Source organism: Heteronotia binoei, chromosome 8, assembly GCF_032191835.1.
Source record: "Heteronotia binoei isolate CCM8104 ecotype False Entrance Well chromosome 8, APGP_CSIRO_Hbin_v1, whole genome shotgun sequence".
Classification (NCBI taxonomy): Eukaryota; Metazoa; Chordata; class Lepidosauria; order Squamata; family Gekkonidae; genus Heteronotia; species Heteronotia binoei.
Window position 1 is genome coordinate 82927522 of NC_083230.1, and position 17530 is coordinate 82945051.

Sequence of the window (17530 nt, forward strand, 5' to 3'; positions counted from 1 at the left end):
AGGTTGGGGCCAGGGTGGAAAATGCCCTGGCCCTAGCTGAGGCTAAGTGGATTACCAGCAAATGTTGTTCAGCAGAGAGCAGAGCTCTTTGGGGCAGATAGCTAAAGAGACAGACCTGCACATATGTTGGTCCCAGGCTGCACAGGGTTTGAAGGTCAATACCATAACCTTGAACTGGGTCTGGTACTCAATAGACAGCCAGTGCAATTCAGCACTGGCTGAATATGCATCTGCATGGACTTCATAGTCAGCAGGCATGCTGCCACATTTGCACATGGTCAGTCTTCCAACAATCCTGAGCATAAGGCCAACATTTTCTCCATTTCAGAGATGAGAAATTGTTTAGTTTTGCACAATATTATTTTTGCACAGTTTTGCACCATTCTGTTCAGTCTTACATTCATGATTGGCTTCAGGGGGTTTTGTTAGATAAAAGGAAAAAGAATTTGAACCTTCCCAAGATAGCCATATCTGAAAGCGTTCAGTCTTCCAATGCCAAAGCTGTAGCTCATGTGCTGACTGAGAGCAACTTATGGTTTTGTGCACATATGTGGCAGTCCAGTTTTAGTGAAATCCTGAATTAAACCTTATTTTCACAAAACTTTCATAAACTAGCAAATTGGAAATAAGATATCACTAGAAGCATGAAAGTCAGAAATATGAGACCACTGTACACAGCAGATCCAAATAAAGGGCTTCAATAAAGGGATAGCTAGAAACTTTATGGAAAAGACAGAGACTGTGGTCACCTCCACCCAAAACACTAGGAAAGCAATCTGAAAAAATAGTGAAACTGATCAAACAGGATCTCAGACAATAACCCAAAGGATAGGAGTAAAATGCCATGCACACAGCTTTTACATTCCACAAAAGTGAAGATGGTGAGGGTTGGGGGGGAAATCTGTTTTGATTCCACTTTTGATTCCTTAGAGGATCGTTTCATGGTTGGACATGGTTCTAACTTCCCCATTCTATGTGCCTATATAGCAGCTTCTCCCATATAGTTTTCAGGTGCAAAGCTAAGGATAGAGACCGAAATAGAATGATTCATGGTCACTCTCTGGACCAGTGTAATGCTCCATACAACTTTACCCAAACAAAGATAGTGGGAAATGCACACACTAAGCTAACTGGCAAATTAGCATTTTAAAAAAAATGTGGCCTCCTGTGCCACAGATTGCAACTGCTAGTAAATACTGAATACAAAGCTAGAGATCATTCAGTATTTTGTGCTCTGTTTTATATGGCAACACTGGGGTATGTGGGGGCCTATTTTCACACAACTTTCCTCTGCTACTAGAAGATGTGAGAATGTAGGGACACAAAAACTGACTATCAGGGAAGAAATTTGCAAATTTGTAACTGATACATGCAATGCATAAACCAGCTTTCTCCATTGTGTGGTGAGATTTTTCTAATATGGTAAAGAGTCAACTTCATGATAAACAAAATCACATTATATACCACAAGGGGAAGAAATTTTCCCCACATTAAAAAAATTCCTTGTATGTAAAGTAGAGGATTATAAAATGGTAGGCCTCTGATTTACCTGCCCCCAGCCCTAATTTCCTGGCTCTGAGGAACACAAATGTGAGGAAAAAAATGACCTCCACATAGTAATAAAGGTAAAGGTAATCCCCTGTGCAAGCACCAGTCATTTCTGACTCCGAGGTGATGTTGCTTTCACAACGTTTTCACGGCAGACTTTTTATAGGTTGCTTTGCCATTGCCTTCCCCAGCAAGCTGGGCATTCTAATACTCTAGGAATTTCTCCTAGTTTCTATGGGGAAGATCAGAGACTGGGAGAGGCAGTCTAAAGCGTCACTTGCAAGTGACATCACATCATCCCCAAATTCCATTCTCCTCACACACACACCCCAAATTTCCCAGCATTTGCCAGGGAAATGTTACTCTATAAAATGGAGAAGCTATCAATCCCTGCCTGACCTGCAATCTGAAATGGCAGAGCTCAGAAAGACTTCTAGTACACACTGTTCCTTATTGCACAACTGAACTCCAAGATTCACATTGTGGGTTCTTTTCTCTCACCTCTCTTTGAAGTTTTACATGATGACTACCATGTGACCACTAAATTGGTCCAAATGGCAACCACATGTCTCACCACACAGGCTAGTTTAACTGAAATCATTCCACCTATTGATCCTGTCATGGTGGGATTCTGAAAATCACCCAGTTTGCATGGTGAGCAGCTGCATATCAATACTACACCACATAACAGCAGCCACATGGAGCTGTTGAACGTCACCTGTGGGTGGTGGTACTTATGTATGAATTGGACCTGAACAATGCAAGAAAAAAAATGTTAAATTGAAATTAGTCCTGAAAAAAAAATTGGGGAAACTGGATAAGTAACAATACTGAAAATGCTGTCTGAGATACCTTGAATGCCAAATGACTTATTGTGACATGAACTCTTGCAAATAATAGCTTACTTCATCACTTGATCTGCAGCTGATGAACCACACTATTGAAAGTGCAGGTCACAATCATCCAGTTAGACAATATTCACACATATGACTTTGGGAGTTAACATCTACCTGCACTGGCTTTGCCACAGCATTTTGTGCTTGGGAAGTGCTTGAGAAACAGCCCTGGTTCTTTCCAAAAAGGGGTGAAACAAAAGCATGACTGGTGAGATATGGAGGAAGATGGAATATGCAGACTGAGACTGCCTCAAAGTCCTCAGCAATGCACACTGAGATGGTCCAAGGCCACTGGGAGCCGGTGTGGTGTAGTGGTTAGAGTTAGGCTATTAAAGGACCAGAATCAAAACCCCACTCTATGGAAGCTTGCTGGGTATCCCTGGGCTAGTTACACACTCTCAGCCTAACCTACCTTACAGAGTTGTTGTTCTGACAACAAAATAGAAGAGGAGAGAATGATGTTGCAAGCTGCTTTGGGACCCCATTGGGGAGAAAGGTGGGGCATAAATATCCAAATAAGTAAATATATGTCCACATTCCATGCCAAGTGAAAGCAAAGTAGGAACAGAGTCTTGGCTTACCATGTGTGTCAGCCATGAAAGAAAGCAAAAAGTTGCTATATGAGAGAGAATGTGAAAATGGAAGTGAAGTTCAAATTATTTTTTTAAAAAGGATATGCATTTTGGAGCAGTTATCTGGGTAATTTACTTCAGTAACTTCTATATTTCGAGACTGGTTTTCTTTCCCTCCCTTCCCCCTTAGATCTGAGAAGCAGCAGGGGCCTATGTGGAGGTGGGCATGGGATGCATAAAGCCTGTGCACGGTTGTTGGGTGGGGGAGAAATGCAACCGCTTTTGATTTTTCACATCTCTTTATTTTACTTCATGAGTCATGTCATCATGTTCTCAGGAGCTGAGTAACTGCCGGGTCTATTTTTACTCTTGTTCAGCAGGCTTCCTTTCCTCTGCTGCTGCTGCAGGAGGAGTGAAGGACATGAGGATGGTGAGTTGTGGGGAGGGGGATGGATGGTTTATATGTGGAGGGGCTGGGTAGTGGTTGGGAAAGGAAGTGGGGGGGGGGGGGACTAACAGTTTCTACCAGTTAGGAAAAAATAATAGTGTGTTAATATCCCCAAAGAATAAGATGTATTGTGATGTATGTCATAAATAAACAGCATTGTTATTTTGGGGGCTGGGGAGAAGATATTTCTTTCCAGTGATATTTGTCTCTTTGGAAAAATAAAGAAGGAAAGCAGATTCCACCCCCACCGCCATCAAAACAGGAAAAAGGTGGAGGGGAGAGAAGAGGGGGAGGGTACATATACCATCACTTGCTCCTCATGATGAGTTCCTTTATCTGTCGAAGTCCAGAAGGGAAAAGAATAAATCAGTTCAGTATGGATCTGTATATTGGGTTTTTTTTAATCTCTGGCTCATAAAATATATACAAATCACAAGTCTGAGGTAACTGCTCTCCCTTGAAGACAGCTTTAATTTTTTTCAACGCATCTCTCCTTCTCTGTGACATCCATCAGGCGACAAGGGCAGCATTCTCAATTTCACATTCTGTGGTCCAGCTGCCCTTTTCAAATAGCCTTTCATCATCAAGTGGCACTCACAATCAAAGTTATGAAAGGATACATCTTTCCCATGCTTCCAGTGCATTCTTACTATGGATGAAGTAAGAACTCTCATCCATTTTAGTAAACTATATGGAATCAGAAGATGGTATTTCTAGCTTAATAAATTCCAAGCACACAGTATAAGATTGGTCTAATACCTGAATCATTAGCCCTGAGAGAAAGCATGGTAAATAACTTTTTTTTTTTCATTTTTCAAGGTACACTGGCTGACTTGTACTCTATATATTTCCCAAATACTAGGCAGAGGCATTGTAGAACTATCACTAACTGTTGCCCAGATTCATCTTGTGTCTCCTGCCTTAATTTCTGTTAACAATTATTTTGGGGGTGATAGGTTGCCATATGACTTCATGCCATACACTGAAAAGGCTAGCTCAAAGCCTTCTAAAGTGTACATACTTACATGCATTTTGGTGTGATTGTTGTAGGCATCTACTGAATAACACCCACCACGAGTAACACATTGCTACTCAAAAGGCTTATAGCACTTTCAGAACTATTTTTAAAGTTCTTTGTTCAATAAACCCTTTTACATTAAATAAGATCTAGGGGTACAACTGTCCCCACACACATTAATATATCCCTCCAAAAGGAACAAACTTTGCCATTTCCCTCAGGAGTCCAGAAGTCTCTTGCCATCTGACCTAGTCCATTTTACATTTATTTTGAATGCTATTAGATTAATGTGAGCAACTATAGGACTTAGTTTCTCAGCAGCATGGTCCTCTCTCGCCCTGTATATTTAGAGTTAACCCCACACACAATAACCCCCCACACAATAAAACTAAGAGGGCAAACCAGTCCTGTTACTTCAGAGAAACAACTATCACAAAGCCTTAGATTAGCTTTTATTTATTAAAACATTTTATATCCTTCCTGCCTTTCCAGAAGCATGTTCAAGACACAGTAAAAAACAGCAGGACAAGACACAACAATTTCACAACAATACTATTCCACAGCCATGTCTCTGAACCACCCTAAGAACATAAGAGAAACCAAGTTGGATCAGGTCAATGGCCCATCCAGTCCATCACTCTGTTACACAGTGGCCAAAAAAACAGGTGCCATCAGGAGGGCCATCAGTGAGGTCAGGACACTAAAAGCCCTCCCACTGCACCCCCTCAGGCAGCAAGAATACAGAACATCACTGCCCCAGGCAAACATCTCCATCTATACCTTGTGGCTAATAACTACTGATGAACCTCTGCTTCATATGTTTATCCAATCCCATCTTGAAGCCATCTATGCTTGTAGCTGCCACCACCTCCTATGGCAGTGAATTCCATGTGTTAATCACCTTTTGGGTACATAAGTACTTCCTTTTATCTGTTCTAATCCAACTGCTTCTGCAATTTCATTGAGTGTCCATGAGTTCTTGTATTGTGAGAAAGGGGGAAAAGTACTTCTTTCTCTACCTTCTCTATCCCATGCATAATCTTATAAACCTCTATCATGTCACCCCTCAGTCAATGTTTCTCCAAACTAAAGAGCCCCAAAGTGCTTTTAACTTTTTTTCTTAGGGAAAGTGTTTCAACCCTTTAATCATTCTGGTTGCCTTTTTCTGGACTTTTCCCAATGCTATAATATTTTTTTGAGGTGTGGTAACCAGAATTGTACAGAGTATTCCAAATGAGTACCATTGATTTATACAGAGGCTCCTATTATTAGGAGCCCCGTGGCACAGAGTGGTAAAGCTGCAGTACTGCAGTCAAACTCTGCTCACGATCTGAGCTCGATCCTGGCAGAAGCTGGGTTCAGATAGCCAGCTCAAGGTTGACTCATCCTTCCATCCTTCTGAGGTCAGCTTGCTGGGAGGAAAGTGTAGATGACTGGGGAAGGCAATGGCAAACCACCCTGTAAAAAGTCTGCTGTGAAAACGTCATGATGTGACGTCACCCCAGAGTCAGAAACGACTGGTGCTTGCACATGGGACTATCTTTACCTTTATTATGATAGTGGCTGATACGTTTTCAATTCCCTTCCTAATAATCCCCAGCATAGTGTTGGCCTTTTTTGTTGCAGTCACACACTGTCACAACATTTTCAGTAAGTTATCTACCATGACTCCCAAGATCTTTCTCTTGGTCAATCTCCACCAGCCCAGACTCCATCAACATGTATTTATAGTTAGGATTTTTAGCCGCCATGTGCATTATTTTCCACTTGGCCATGTTGAACCTCATTTGCCATGTTGACGCCCACTTGCCCAGCCTTGACAGATCCCTTTGGAGTGCCTCACAATCCTCCCTGAACAATTTAGTGTCATCTGCAAACTTAGCCACTTCACTGCTTACTCCCAACTCCAAATTATTAATGAACAAGTTAAAAAGCAATACACCCAGAACTGAGCCCTGCGGTACCCCACTGCTTATCACCCTCCACTGTGAAAATTGCCCAGTTATACTCACTCTCTGTTTCCTATTAATTAGCCAGTTTTTGATCCATGAGAGGACTTGTCCTTTTACCCCATGACTACTGAGCTTACTTAGGAGCCTAATTACATTGTACAATCTTTGTGTCCCCACCCCCCACATGCCCATCCTTGGATCAGCATTGTGAGTTTAGCAAGCTTAAGCCTTCGCTTGCCAACTATGCCCTCAGAAGTTGCTATTTGTCCCACTAAAGAAATTTACATGTACTATGCATAATTTTCCCCAGCAGGGTAAACAGTCACTCCCTGGGAATGTTTCAGGTAAGAAAAATGGGTGTGTGTGTGTGCATGAGTGACAGGAAGGCTTGATCCAAAAATGACCCCAGCATACCTCTGAACGCAGTTTCAAGAACAGAATTCCTCTTGCACATCTATTAGACCAGATTCATGGTGGATATAAGGGGGAATCTATGGACAATAAATTGTGTTTTGAGGCCCATGGGGGGGGGGGGGGAAGGCTACCATAAAATATTCTAGCAGATAAGTTATGGAAATTGCTGCCTATAGATGAGAATAGTAACATCAGAATAAAATACAGTGGCATAAAATAGAAACAGTCCATCAATATTTAATAACAGCAAATTTCTCAGAGACACAGATAATAGAGAAATATAAACAGTAACATTAACAATTAAATACTACCTGAAATAAAACTTTCATCGCCAGAACTAAAGTGACAGCAAAGGTGTTGTCAGATAAACCTACTGAGGATGGCTCTTTCACTGCTATGGTGCCACCATAAAAAGACCCATTCCTGAGAAAAGGCCGCTTTTATCAATCTCTTGGTTTGGAGATGAGACTTGGATAATAAAAACCCAGCAAAATCAAGATGAATGACAGTAAAGCAGTGAATCACTAAGAGGTCTTGTCAGCTTCTGTGACCTTGCAGCTTCCACTTAGGTGGTATCTTTTGCTCCCACATGCACTGAAAATAGCCTCCTTAATACCTGAAAAGATTTTTGAGCCACAGGCTTCTTTTACAATTCCTGGAATTTGAGAAAAGACACTCTATTCAAATGCCAAATACCCTTTAATTCCCTAATCCACCCTACACAATGTAAACCTGCCCCATCCCCCCCTTTCTCTGCCAAATGATGCCTTCAAGTCATGTGTGCAACTGATTAGGTTAACAACAGCAGGTCTGAAGTAGGAGTTCAGCAGCACCTTTAAGACCAACAAAGTCTTAAAGGTGCTACTGGACTCCTACTTTGTTCCACTGCTTCAGACCAACACGGCTGCCCACCTGGGTCTAACAGCAGGTCTGAGCTACACATTCAGAAAGTTAATCTGATCTCTCAGACAAAGCTGGAGCAAGTCTTCTGAAACACAAGGATGCTATAGATATAGAATGGATGTGAAATCGGGAAGAAACTACTGCCATCCCACTATGCCTGATAATGCTCATGTTAGAACTGAATGCTACTTTGAGCGCTGTGTAACGGAAACATGGTGCATAGATTTTATTTTTTATTTACTTCATTTATACCACCACCTTTCTTCCCCACTAGAACCCAAAGGGCTAACATTGTTCTCTCTCATCTGTCTTTATCCCCACAACAACCCTGGGAGGTACGTTAGGCTGAAAGCATGGGATTGGCCCAAAGTCATCCAACAAGTCTCCATGACACAGTAGGGATTCAAACCTGGGGGTCCCAGATCCTAGTCTGGCATTCTAACCACTACACTACACTGGCTGTCTTTTTTATTTACTGAAATGTTTGAATACTAATACTTTGTTCTTGGGTCTCAAGCCTACCTAACAGCCATGCATCTGATCTAGAGGCACACACTAAACTGTGCACATTCACATGCAGTCTCCTGGTGAACTCCTTCACAACAGCCATTTAAGATTATGCCAGCATTCTTTCCCCCATACTACAGAAGCAAGACTGAGGCAAAATGCCTTGCCTATGGCAATTCATGGTGAGAAGTGAGATCAGAATAGGAAACATCCTGGTTCACATGAGGCTACCTTACACTGATTCAGACTCTTGGTCTACCAAAGTCACTACTGTCTACTCTGATTGGAAGCAGCACTTCAGGGTCTCTGGCAGATACCTTTCAAATCAATTATTACCTGAGCCTTTTAACTAGGGGTGCCAGGGACTGAACATGGGACTGCCTGCATTCAATGAAGATGCTTTGCTACTGAGTTACAGCCTCATTTCTCAATGACTAGGATTGCACTCTGTACATCGAAGAGTCTTTGTAGCAACCTCAGCAACCTAATCCCAGCTAAACCTCTTCAAGAGCCCTATGAAACAGTTATCCCAATTTTACAGAAGATACCACACAAGACTTGCTCAAAGCCACTGTTATGGTTAAAAGCAGAACGGAAAGGAACCAAATCAAAGTCCAGCTGTCCTATCTACTGGGACACATTGATGCTCCATTCCTTGCCATCTTTTGTTTAGACCTTCAGCACACTGGGCTGTTAACTTGTGGATCTCAAACGCAACAAGCAACTCTGTTATCCAGAGACTGCACTGCTATTTTTCATGTCAGACTGTCCACTAAAAATTTATGCCTCCCATAAGTGAAAGCATTCACAGAACCACATGTCTAGAAAGGAAAACTGTCAAAACTTTGATAATGGTTCTGTATCTACTATGGAGCATGAGGAAGGATCTTTTCAATCACATGCATGACACTGCTTGGTCTGAAAGACAAAAGAAGCCACTTTAGCTAATGAGAGCCACTGACTGAAGATGATTTCATGCAGAGGTTTTTGGGTTTTTTAAAAAAAGTGTAGTACTCATATATAAGATTGCATGGTTTCCCACCAATTCCCCCTATAGGACTTAGGAGAGCTCCTCCCCCAAGGTGTCAGTGCTCAGTACCAGTGAGTTCCTCCCAAACTGTCAGCCACAGACACACCAGCTGAACTATGGCAAACTACTGTGTCTCACCCCTGTATCCAAAATACAAGGGTACTGACCTACCTTACAGGATTATCAGAAGGATGACTGAGATCATGTGTGTAAAGCATTCTGCAAATCAGTTTGCAGATTCAAAACACAACATTTAAATGCTAAATAATTAACCTGGTGGGTCTGGAAACAATTCACCAAGTCTCCACAAATATGGCATAAATAGGTTGACATAAATAATTCTTGCTGACAGATACAGATCAAAATTAAAATGAAGAAGTGGGCTTAACATGGGTCTAAGATATTTTTAAGGTGCAGAAGAGAGAACAGCTTTGGGAGAAGAACATCAGATCATCGTCCCGATGGGTTAGCACTGTTTCTGCAAAACCCAATCAGAATGCGTTCTGGGACAGAAGGTTGGAAAGTTGGAAGAAGCTACAGCCTCTCTTCCATCTATTGGATTTGTACCCCACCTTTGTTCAGTGGAAACTTACTCAGTTAGATAGCAAGACAACCCCAATGAGGTTATAGTTTATGAACCTAAGTTTCTCATTTCCAAACTCAATGTCCTATCCATTACATCATGCTGGTTCTCATCAATCTATAACACTCAGAAAGTAAAGCCACAGGCCAGGAACCACTACCATTTATACATCTGCTAAAGAGATACTGTACCTGTCTCCACTTTGTCTGAATCTGACCTGGACCCTTTTTATGATTCCACAGGGACAGACAATCTGTTTCTTTCCCATGGTAAATAAACTAAACGAATAGTCACTGAACTCTTACATGACTTTGAATACTATTTACCTTTGGCCCCATCCAGGACTCTAGGTGGATTTCCAAACATCCTCTTCCTCGTCTGAAGTATCAGTTGAAATTAGCTTCTTTCGAAATCCATGCTTCTAAAAATTCCTCTTGGCATCATCCACATGTAAATAAATAACCTTCCCAACTCAGCTCCCATGTTATTTAGCCGGATGTAGAAAAGACACTGAACCAAAAGATTCAACATGAGATTTCCAGCTTTCTTGGGCCACAAACATTGCACTTGCTGGTAAAATAGCCTTGGACTCTGCACAAATTCTATTTGATGTACATAAAAGAGACTGCTCAGTACGCCCACAGTACACTGATCCCTGTATGGATAAGGCGACAGCTAATGGTTACCTATAGGTATTCCAAGATATTTAAAAGAAAAATCATGTTTTTGTCTGGGGCTTTGTCTAAAAATGGCCATTAGCATCCTTCCCTTCTTCCTTTCTCTCCATATGCTAAAATATAGAAAAGATAGCCACTTTGAGGACAAATACAGTAAAAAAAAGATGGCCTAGGCATTTAATAAGTAAGCAAAAGAAATTGTAGACAGCCAGTGTAGTATAGTAGTTAAAAGTATTAGACTAGGATCTGGGAGATTCAGGTTCAAATCCATACTCTGCCATCAAGGCAGCTAACAGATTAAAAGCATACGTAACAAAACCTCATCTAAAAAAAACCAGTAAAACCAACAATTAAACATCATTAAGACAATTAAAACCAAATACAAAACCATAAAAACAACATAGGGCAGGAAGAAGGGATTGCTCAGAGAAGTCTCCTTGGAGAGAAAGTTTCAGAGCTTTGGTGCTACAACTGAGAAGGCACTTTCTTGGGTGGCCACCTGCTAGGGTTGCCAGGTAACCCTGACAACCAATGTGAGGGGATTTTAACAACAGCATGGGAGGCCTATACCAGCATCTCAGCATTGTCATTGAAGGGATACTCTGGTATTTAGACAAAACATTTTATTATAGAAGCCATTTTTTACCACAGAGTTTTTGCCAAAATTCTAGAGTCCCTGGCAATGTGATGTCACTTCTGGAGGGTGCCAGAGGGTGCCACCTATGGCACCCTCCAGAAGTGACATCACTGTGTTGCTGGCAGTGATGCTGACAGGCTGATGTAGGCCTCCCCCAATGACAGTAAGACCCTCTGCTGGCATGGTGATTGCTGGGGGTGAATGGGCCCAAGGGCAAGGGTGACTGGTGGGGATGAGTGGACCCAGTGGGGGGATTGCAACTCTACTATCCACCTAATCTCAGAAGGCAAGGCCTCCCAAAACGACTGCAGTGGTTGAGTAGTTCATAAGAGATTAGATCATCCTTCAGGTATGTCAGTCCCAAGCCATAAAGGGCTTTAAAGGTTAACTCCAGCACCTTGAATTGTGCCTGTAAACAGACTGGGAGCCAGTTAAGATGCATCAAAACAGGAGTGCCATGGTTCCTGTGATTCACTCCTGTCAGCGTCCTGACTGCAGCATTCTGAACCAGATGAAGTTTCTGAATGCTTTTCAGTAACCTACATAGACTTCAGTGCAGTGATCTAATCTAGATATAACTAGGACATACACAAAAGAAGCCAGATCTTTTTTTCCCAGGAAAAGGCCACTGCTGGCTAACCAGTCAAAGCTGCTAAACAGCACTCCTGGACACAGTTGCCACCTGCTTATCCAGCAGTAGGCCTGGATCCAAGAGTACTCCCAAATTATGGGCTTGTTCCTTCAAAGGGAGTGCAGTCGCATCCAGAACAGGTGACACCTTAAATCCTGGGTTATACCTTCAGTTTACCAGTAGCATTTCTACCTTGCCAGGGTTGAGCTTCACTTTTATCAGCTTACATACTCTCCAAAACTGCCTCCAGGCACCAGTTCAGGGTTTCTACAGCCTCCCTGGGATCAGTCAGAAGTGCAAAGTAAAGCTGAGTGTCATCTGCATATTGACAACCCAGCCTGTTTCAGATAACATTCATCCCACCCAGAACAGAGCACCAGATCAAGAATGTGACCTGCACAAAGTGTAGAACCAGTTGTTACCTGATACAGTCCCATAGTTGTCAGGGATGTCATGAAATCATGAATTGCTCCTGACCAGACCACCTCAGCATGAATACTGAAGTGCTCCATGGCAACCAGTCTAGAGGTCCTCAACACCACCCTTGAGACCCCGTCACCTCAGGAAAGTAGACTGTGAGATAGTGAGCAGTGTTCCCTCTGAGTTAGTGTGAGCTAGCTCACAGTCTTTTAGCCTTCGGCTCACATGTTTTTGTCTTAAGAACATAAGAGAAGCCATGTTGGATCAGGCCAATGGCCCATCCAGTCCAACACTCTGTATCACACAGTGGTCAAAAATTTATATACACACACACACACACACTGTGGCTAATAGCCACTGATGGACCTCTGCTCCATATTTTTATCTAACCCCCTCTTGAAGCTGGCTATGCTTGTAGCCTCCACCACCTCCTGTGGCAGTGAATTCCACATGTTAATCACCCTTTGGGTGAAGTAGTATCTCTTTTTATCCGTTCTAACCCGACTGCTCAGCAATTTCATTGAATGCCCATGAGTTCTTGTATTGTGAGAAAGGGAGAAAAGTACTTCTTTCTCTACCTTCTCCATCCCATGCATAATCTTGTAAACCTCTATTATGTCACCCCGCAGTCGACGTTTCTCCAAGCTAACAAGCCCCAAGCGTTTTAACCTTTCTTCATAGGGAAAGTGTTCCAAACCTGTAATCATTCTAGTTGCCCTTTTCTGCCCTTTTTCCAGTGCTCTAATATCCTTTTTGAGGTGCGGTGATCAGAATTGCACACAGTATTCCAAATGAGACCGCACCATCGATTTATACAGGGGCATTATGATTTATACAGGGGCATTAGCTCAGGAAGGATGACCCCAGAGCAAACCAATTTATGCAGTAGCTTAGAACTTTAATACCAATAGCTTACGAAGTAGAATTTTTGCTCACAAGACTCCACAGCTTAGAGAGAGCATTGGTAGTGAGATGAGTATTGCGTGAACAGAATCTCAACCCTATCTTTCAACTCCAGCCTCAACACTGGAAGTCCTGGATCGAGCATCATGCTGTGGGATAGAGTTCTTACAGCCCACAGTGACACTACCTCCTCACTCACTAGACCTCTGCTGTTGTATTGCCGGGGATGGGGGGGGCACATTTGGGAGAAGTTAACCACTCTCCCAACAGGTCATGTAAACTGTGATCCCATTGATTTCAATGGTGCTTCCAAGTAAACAAGCTGAAATTGTTATTTTTAAAAATTATACACCACCTTTCTATATGAATGCACAAAGCAGTATGCAGTAATATAACACAAATATTCATAATAAAACAGCATAAACACATTCAATTCTATGGACAGTATAAAATAACAATCCATGTAAAAATACAAATCTATAAATTCCAAAAGAATCTGGAAATCAACAAAATTTAGAAACACAATGGCCCCAACATTCAAATGTAAAAATGGCTCTATGAGTTGCACTCTGTTTTGTGTGCCTCAAAACCTATAGAGGCTTCCTATAGGGGCATGGTCTGCATAGTCCATACATTTATCAGACAGATTTTAAACATGTTTACCATCCTCCTGGTGTGTTCAACTGAGACTTTGTTCCTAATAAGTTTGCTTAGGTCTGCAGCTGATTTCCCACAGCGATCTCCCTACACCAACACTGAGCTGGCTTGTCAGCAGGTAGCAATGAACAGAGCAGTATTTTTATCCCAGGGGAGTCCTTGACTAGCTGCTCTGTAAACAAAAAAATTGGTTAAAACTAACAGATTTAATTTGGTTAGTCTTTAAAGTGCCACAAGACTCTATTGGTTTTCCTGGCTTTTCTATGTGATTACTACATTTCCTTGTATGTTAGCTCACCAAACAATTTACAAGACATAAAGATATATGTACTATATTGCAATGCATGGCAGTTTAAATTTGGCATGGCAGCCAGTTTGGTGAAGTGGTTAAGTGTGTGGACTCTTATCTGGAAGAACCGGGTTTGATTCCCCACTCCTCCACTTGCACCTGCTGGAATGGCCTTGGGTCAGCCATAGCTCTGGCAGAGGTTGTCCTTGAAAGGGCAGCTGCTGGGAGAGCCCTCTCCAGCCCCACCCACCTCACAGGGTGTCTGTTGTGGGGGAGGAAGGTAAAGGAGATTGTGAGCCGCTCTGAGACTCTTCGGAGTGGAGGGTGGGATATAAATCCAGTATCTTCTATCTTCTTCATCCCCTGAATTGTGAGATGGGCTAGATGACAAAAGATCATAACAGTGCCTTTCTGAAAATGAATGACTGCAGACAGTGTCAAAGCCTTAGGAGTGCTATGCTGACATTAATGAGATCTGGGTGGGCAGCCATGTTGGTCTGAAGCAACAGAACAAAGTTGGAGTCCAGTAGCACCTTTAAGAACAAACTTTTATTGAGAATGCAGGCATTGAGAATGATGAAGTGTGCATGCACACGAAAGCTTACATTCTCAATAAAACTTTGTTGGTCTTAAAGGTGCTACTGGACTCCAATGCTGAAATTAAGTTTTGAACAGGCAGCTCCTCTTCCTCATATACTGGGGCTACCATGGTAAGGCTCCTGGGGCACCCCATGGGAAGCAACCCCAGTTTTGTAACTGGAATGAAATTCTGATATGGAAATTGACTGCCTGACACAGCTGGCTGTCAACTCAGCCTGAGATGTTTGTTCTCTGCCAAGGTTCCATACAGTGTAAAGTATGTCAAAATCCCAGAGGTACAGAAGTGAAATTAGAGCAGCACTATAATCCTACATGTGTCTGGCCATATCTATGTGTCAGAAAAAGAGAATGAGAAGATTGTGCTGTTCAACACATATGATTATGAGCTGTCTGAATTTGATAAAGTTTGTGTGTATGAAATAGACCATTTAGCTGACAGGATGGTTTTGCACACAGATAGGACTATGGGGCTTTTATTTAAACATAATGGAGAAGGTACTCTGAGACTAAATAAACCCTTCCTGCATCCCCCACATGATCCACTTCCTCTCAGTCAAAGTACTTCTTGTTTCACCCTTGATAGCATCACCAAAAAAGATGACCAGCTGATTATACCAGTGGGTTCAAAACAGAGAGAGGGAAGCTCACAATCCACCTTTTTCGCAGTGAGATTTCATCAAAGTTAGGGGAGATGTCATAAAACTCTTCTCTCCAGGCTGTGTGTGAAGAGACCATCCTGCCTAACTCTTCCTGGAACAGGCACTCTAATGCCAGATTACCTCCACAGATGCACAGCCACACAAGGCATTTTTGAGGACATTTTTAAAATGTAACCTCTTATGGCCCCAGGCTGTTTGTATAAATACTAGACATCTGCTACAAGGCAGGAACTAATTCGTGAAGGGCTTAGCAGCTTGCGTACAAAAGTTTGCAATGCTCAGCCATTTCAACTGCTAAAAAGCTCTGAATGCACAAGTTTGCTGAAGAGGAAAAACAGCCCTGACCAGGGTGTCGAACTCATTTGTTATGAAGGCCAAATCTAACATAAGTTAGACTTTGTTGGGCTAGGCCATGTTTGTCATAAAAAGTAGTGCCAGGTAGTAGAGATATAAACATTATAAAGGACACAGTCACAATTAAAGATTTTTTAAAAACTTAAAATAAAATATGCTTTAAAAGATTAGCATTCCTGCAATATTTTGTTTATTTAAGTGTTTCTGATAACTGACACCTCTTGCTCTGAATTATTGCATCAAAATCTGTAGATAATGTCTGTGCTGTAGCTATCCTGAATATGCTGTTCAGGTGTGTGTCTGTAAGTTGCAAACCTACTTTTGATTTATTGACATTCATTATAGAAATCTCATGGTCAATGCTTTGAGCCAGGGGAAAACATGAAATGGCTGGGCATTGCAAACTTTTGTACGCAAGTTACTTCATGTTCTGGTCAACCAATGGAGAAAATAGAGGCTTTGCTCTGTATTTCCTGTGCGACTGACCAAGCCTTGCAAAGCAAGCTGTGATGCAGAAGGAAGCAGATAAGTGAGTTGCTTGCAGGCTTGATAAGACCCCTTTGGGGCCTGATCTGGCCCCCGGGCCACATGTTTGACACTCCAGGCCTAGACTATGCATACCAGAGGGAGGAATGGCAGTGCAGCAAGTAATTCCCACAGGAATAACAAGACTGGCAGCAAACCACTGTAGATGCTGCTTCCAAGTGACCCTCATGTGCCCCTCTTCAACTGTAGTGCAGACAGACACAACACACTACAGACTACTCTTGCAGAATGTACAGTGGCCTACACCTAAAATGACATCAGCCTGTAGAAACCAAGGTGGTGTCTTTGCACTCTAGATGACATACATTAACAACACATGCTAAAGTGGGCTTACTTTGGCTGCTTCCACCTGGGGATTTCCCCTCGGTGCAGCACAGCATTTCCACTCTTTGGTGGAGAGCTTCTAGATGATGTCAGGCTGTTCCTGAGTGTAATGTGTGTGTCCCCTTGGACTTCTTCCTTCAAGCCAGAACACAGGAAAACCCTCCTTTGTGCTGGCTGAAAGACAAAATGGTAGGGAAGCTGTAGGCAGAACCTCCATGTGGAAGTTGTGCTCACAGCCAGTCCAGGGAGGGCAGCAGAGTTAAACTCCATCTTCAAAATGGTGGTGTTGAATTCTGTTTTCCCTCCCCCCCCCTCTTAACTGACTTCCCCCTTCAAATTCACAACTGAACTAGTGCCTTGAGAACCACAGCTCAGCTGCGAGGGTTGAGTGCAAGGCCACCATGCTTGTCACATTGCCTCTTCTGTGCTTACAAGACAGAGAGGTGGATGTTTATTACACTGTGGAAATTACTATGCAACTGAATGCCTTCTAGTACTGAAAGCAACCCCAAGTGCCAGCCCCTCTATGGATCCTGTTGTAACAGCTTTCTGTCATTTCCACAATGGTAAAGGCTTTCCCCAACCCCATGCAGAAACAGCATTTGACTATCCAAACATGTAGTAAGCGCACAAAGAATACACTGGACTATGGCCCACTTACCTCTTTTATAACTTCACCACCACCTATTTTCTTTTCCCTTGTGACTCTGCCCTTCCCTTATTCTCATCATTCTTCAATAGCCCTAAATATTCACATTTCATCTCTTGCCTATTTAATCAACAGGAACAACAAATTGCAGCTGTGGAACAGCTCTTCTCAGACATGAAGGGTCTAGAAAATGGTCGCCACAGGTCTCACATGAAGAGAGGTCACAGCATGAATAATAAGAGTGTTATATACATTACATGGATAAGATCTTAGGTTTAATGGCCAATATCTTTCTGCTAAACGGAATCCAGGT

At 42.4% G+C, this 17530-nt stretch overlaps 1 protein-coding gene across 2 annotated transcripts in view; it reads left to right on the plus strand.

Annotated features, from left to right (window-relative positions):
- Positions 1-3304: 3304 nt before the first annotated feature.
- The window catches only part of PDGFB (platelet derived growth factor subunit B), a 49404-nt gene continuing 35178 nt past the window's right edge, over positions 3305-17530 (plus strand). Inside the window, exon 1 of one of the 2 annotated variants that reach the window (XM_060245433.1) lies at positions 3305-3446. The gene's annotated coding sequence lies outside the window, so the exon portion shown is untranslated. The remainder of the gene's footprint in view (positions 3447-17530) is intronic. The other variant, XM_060245432.1, reaches the window with a different exon arrangement.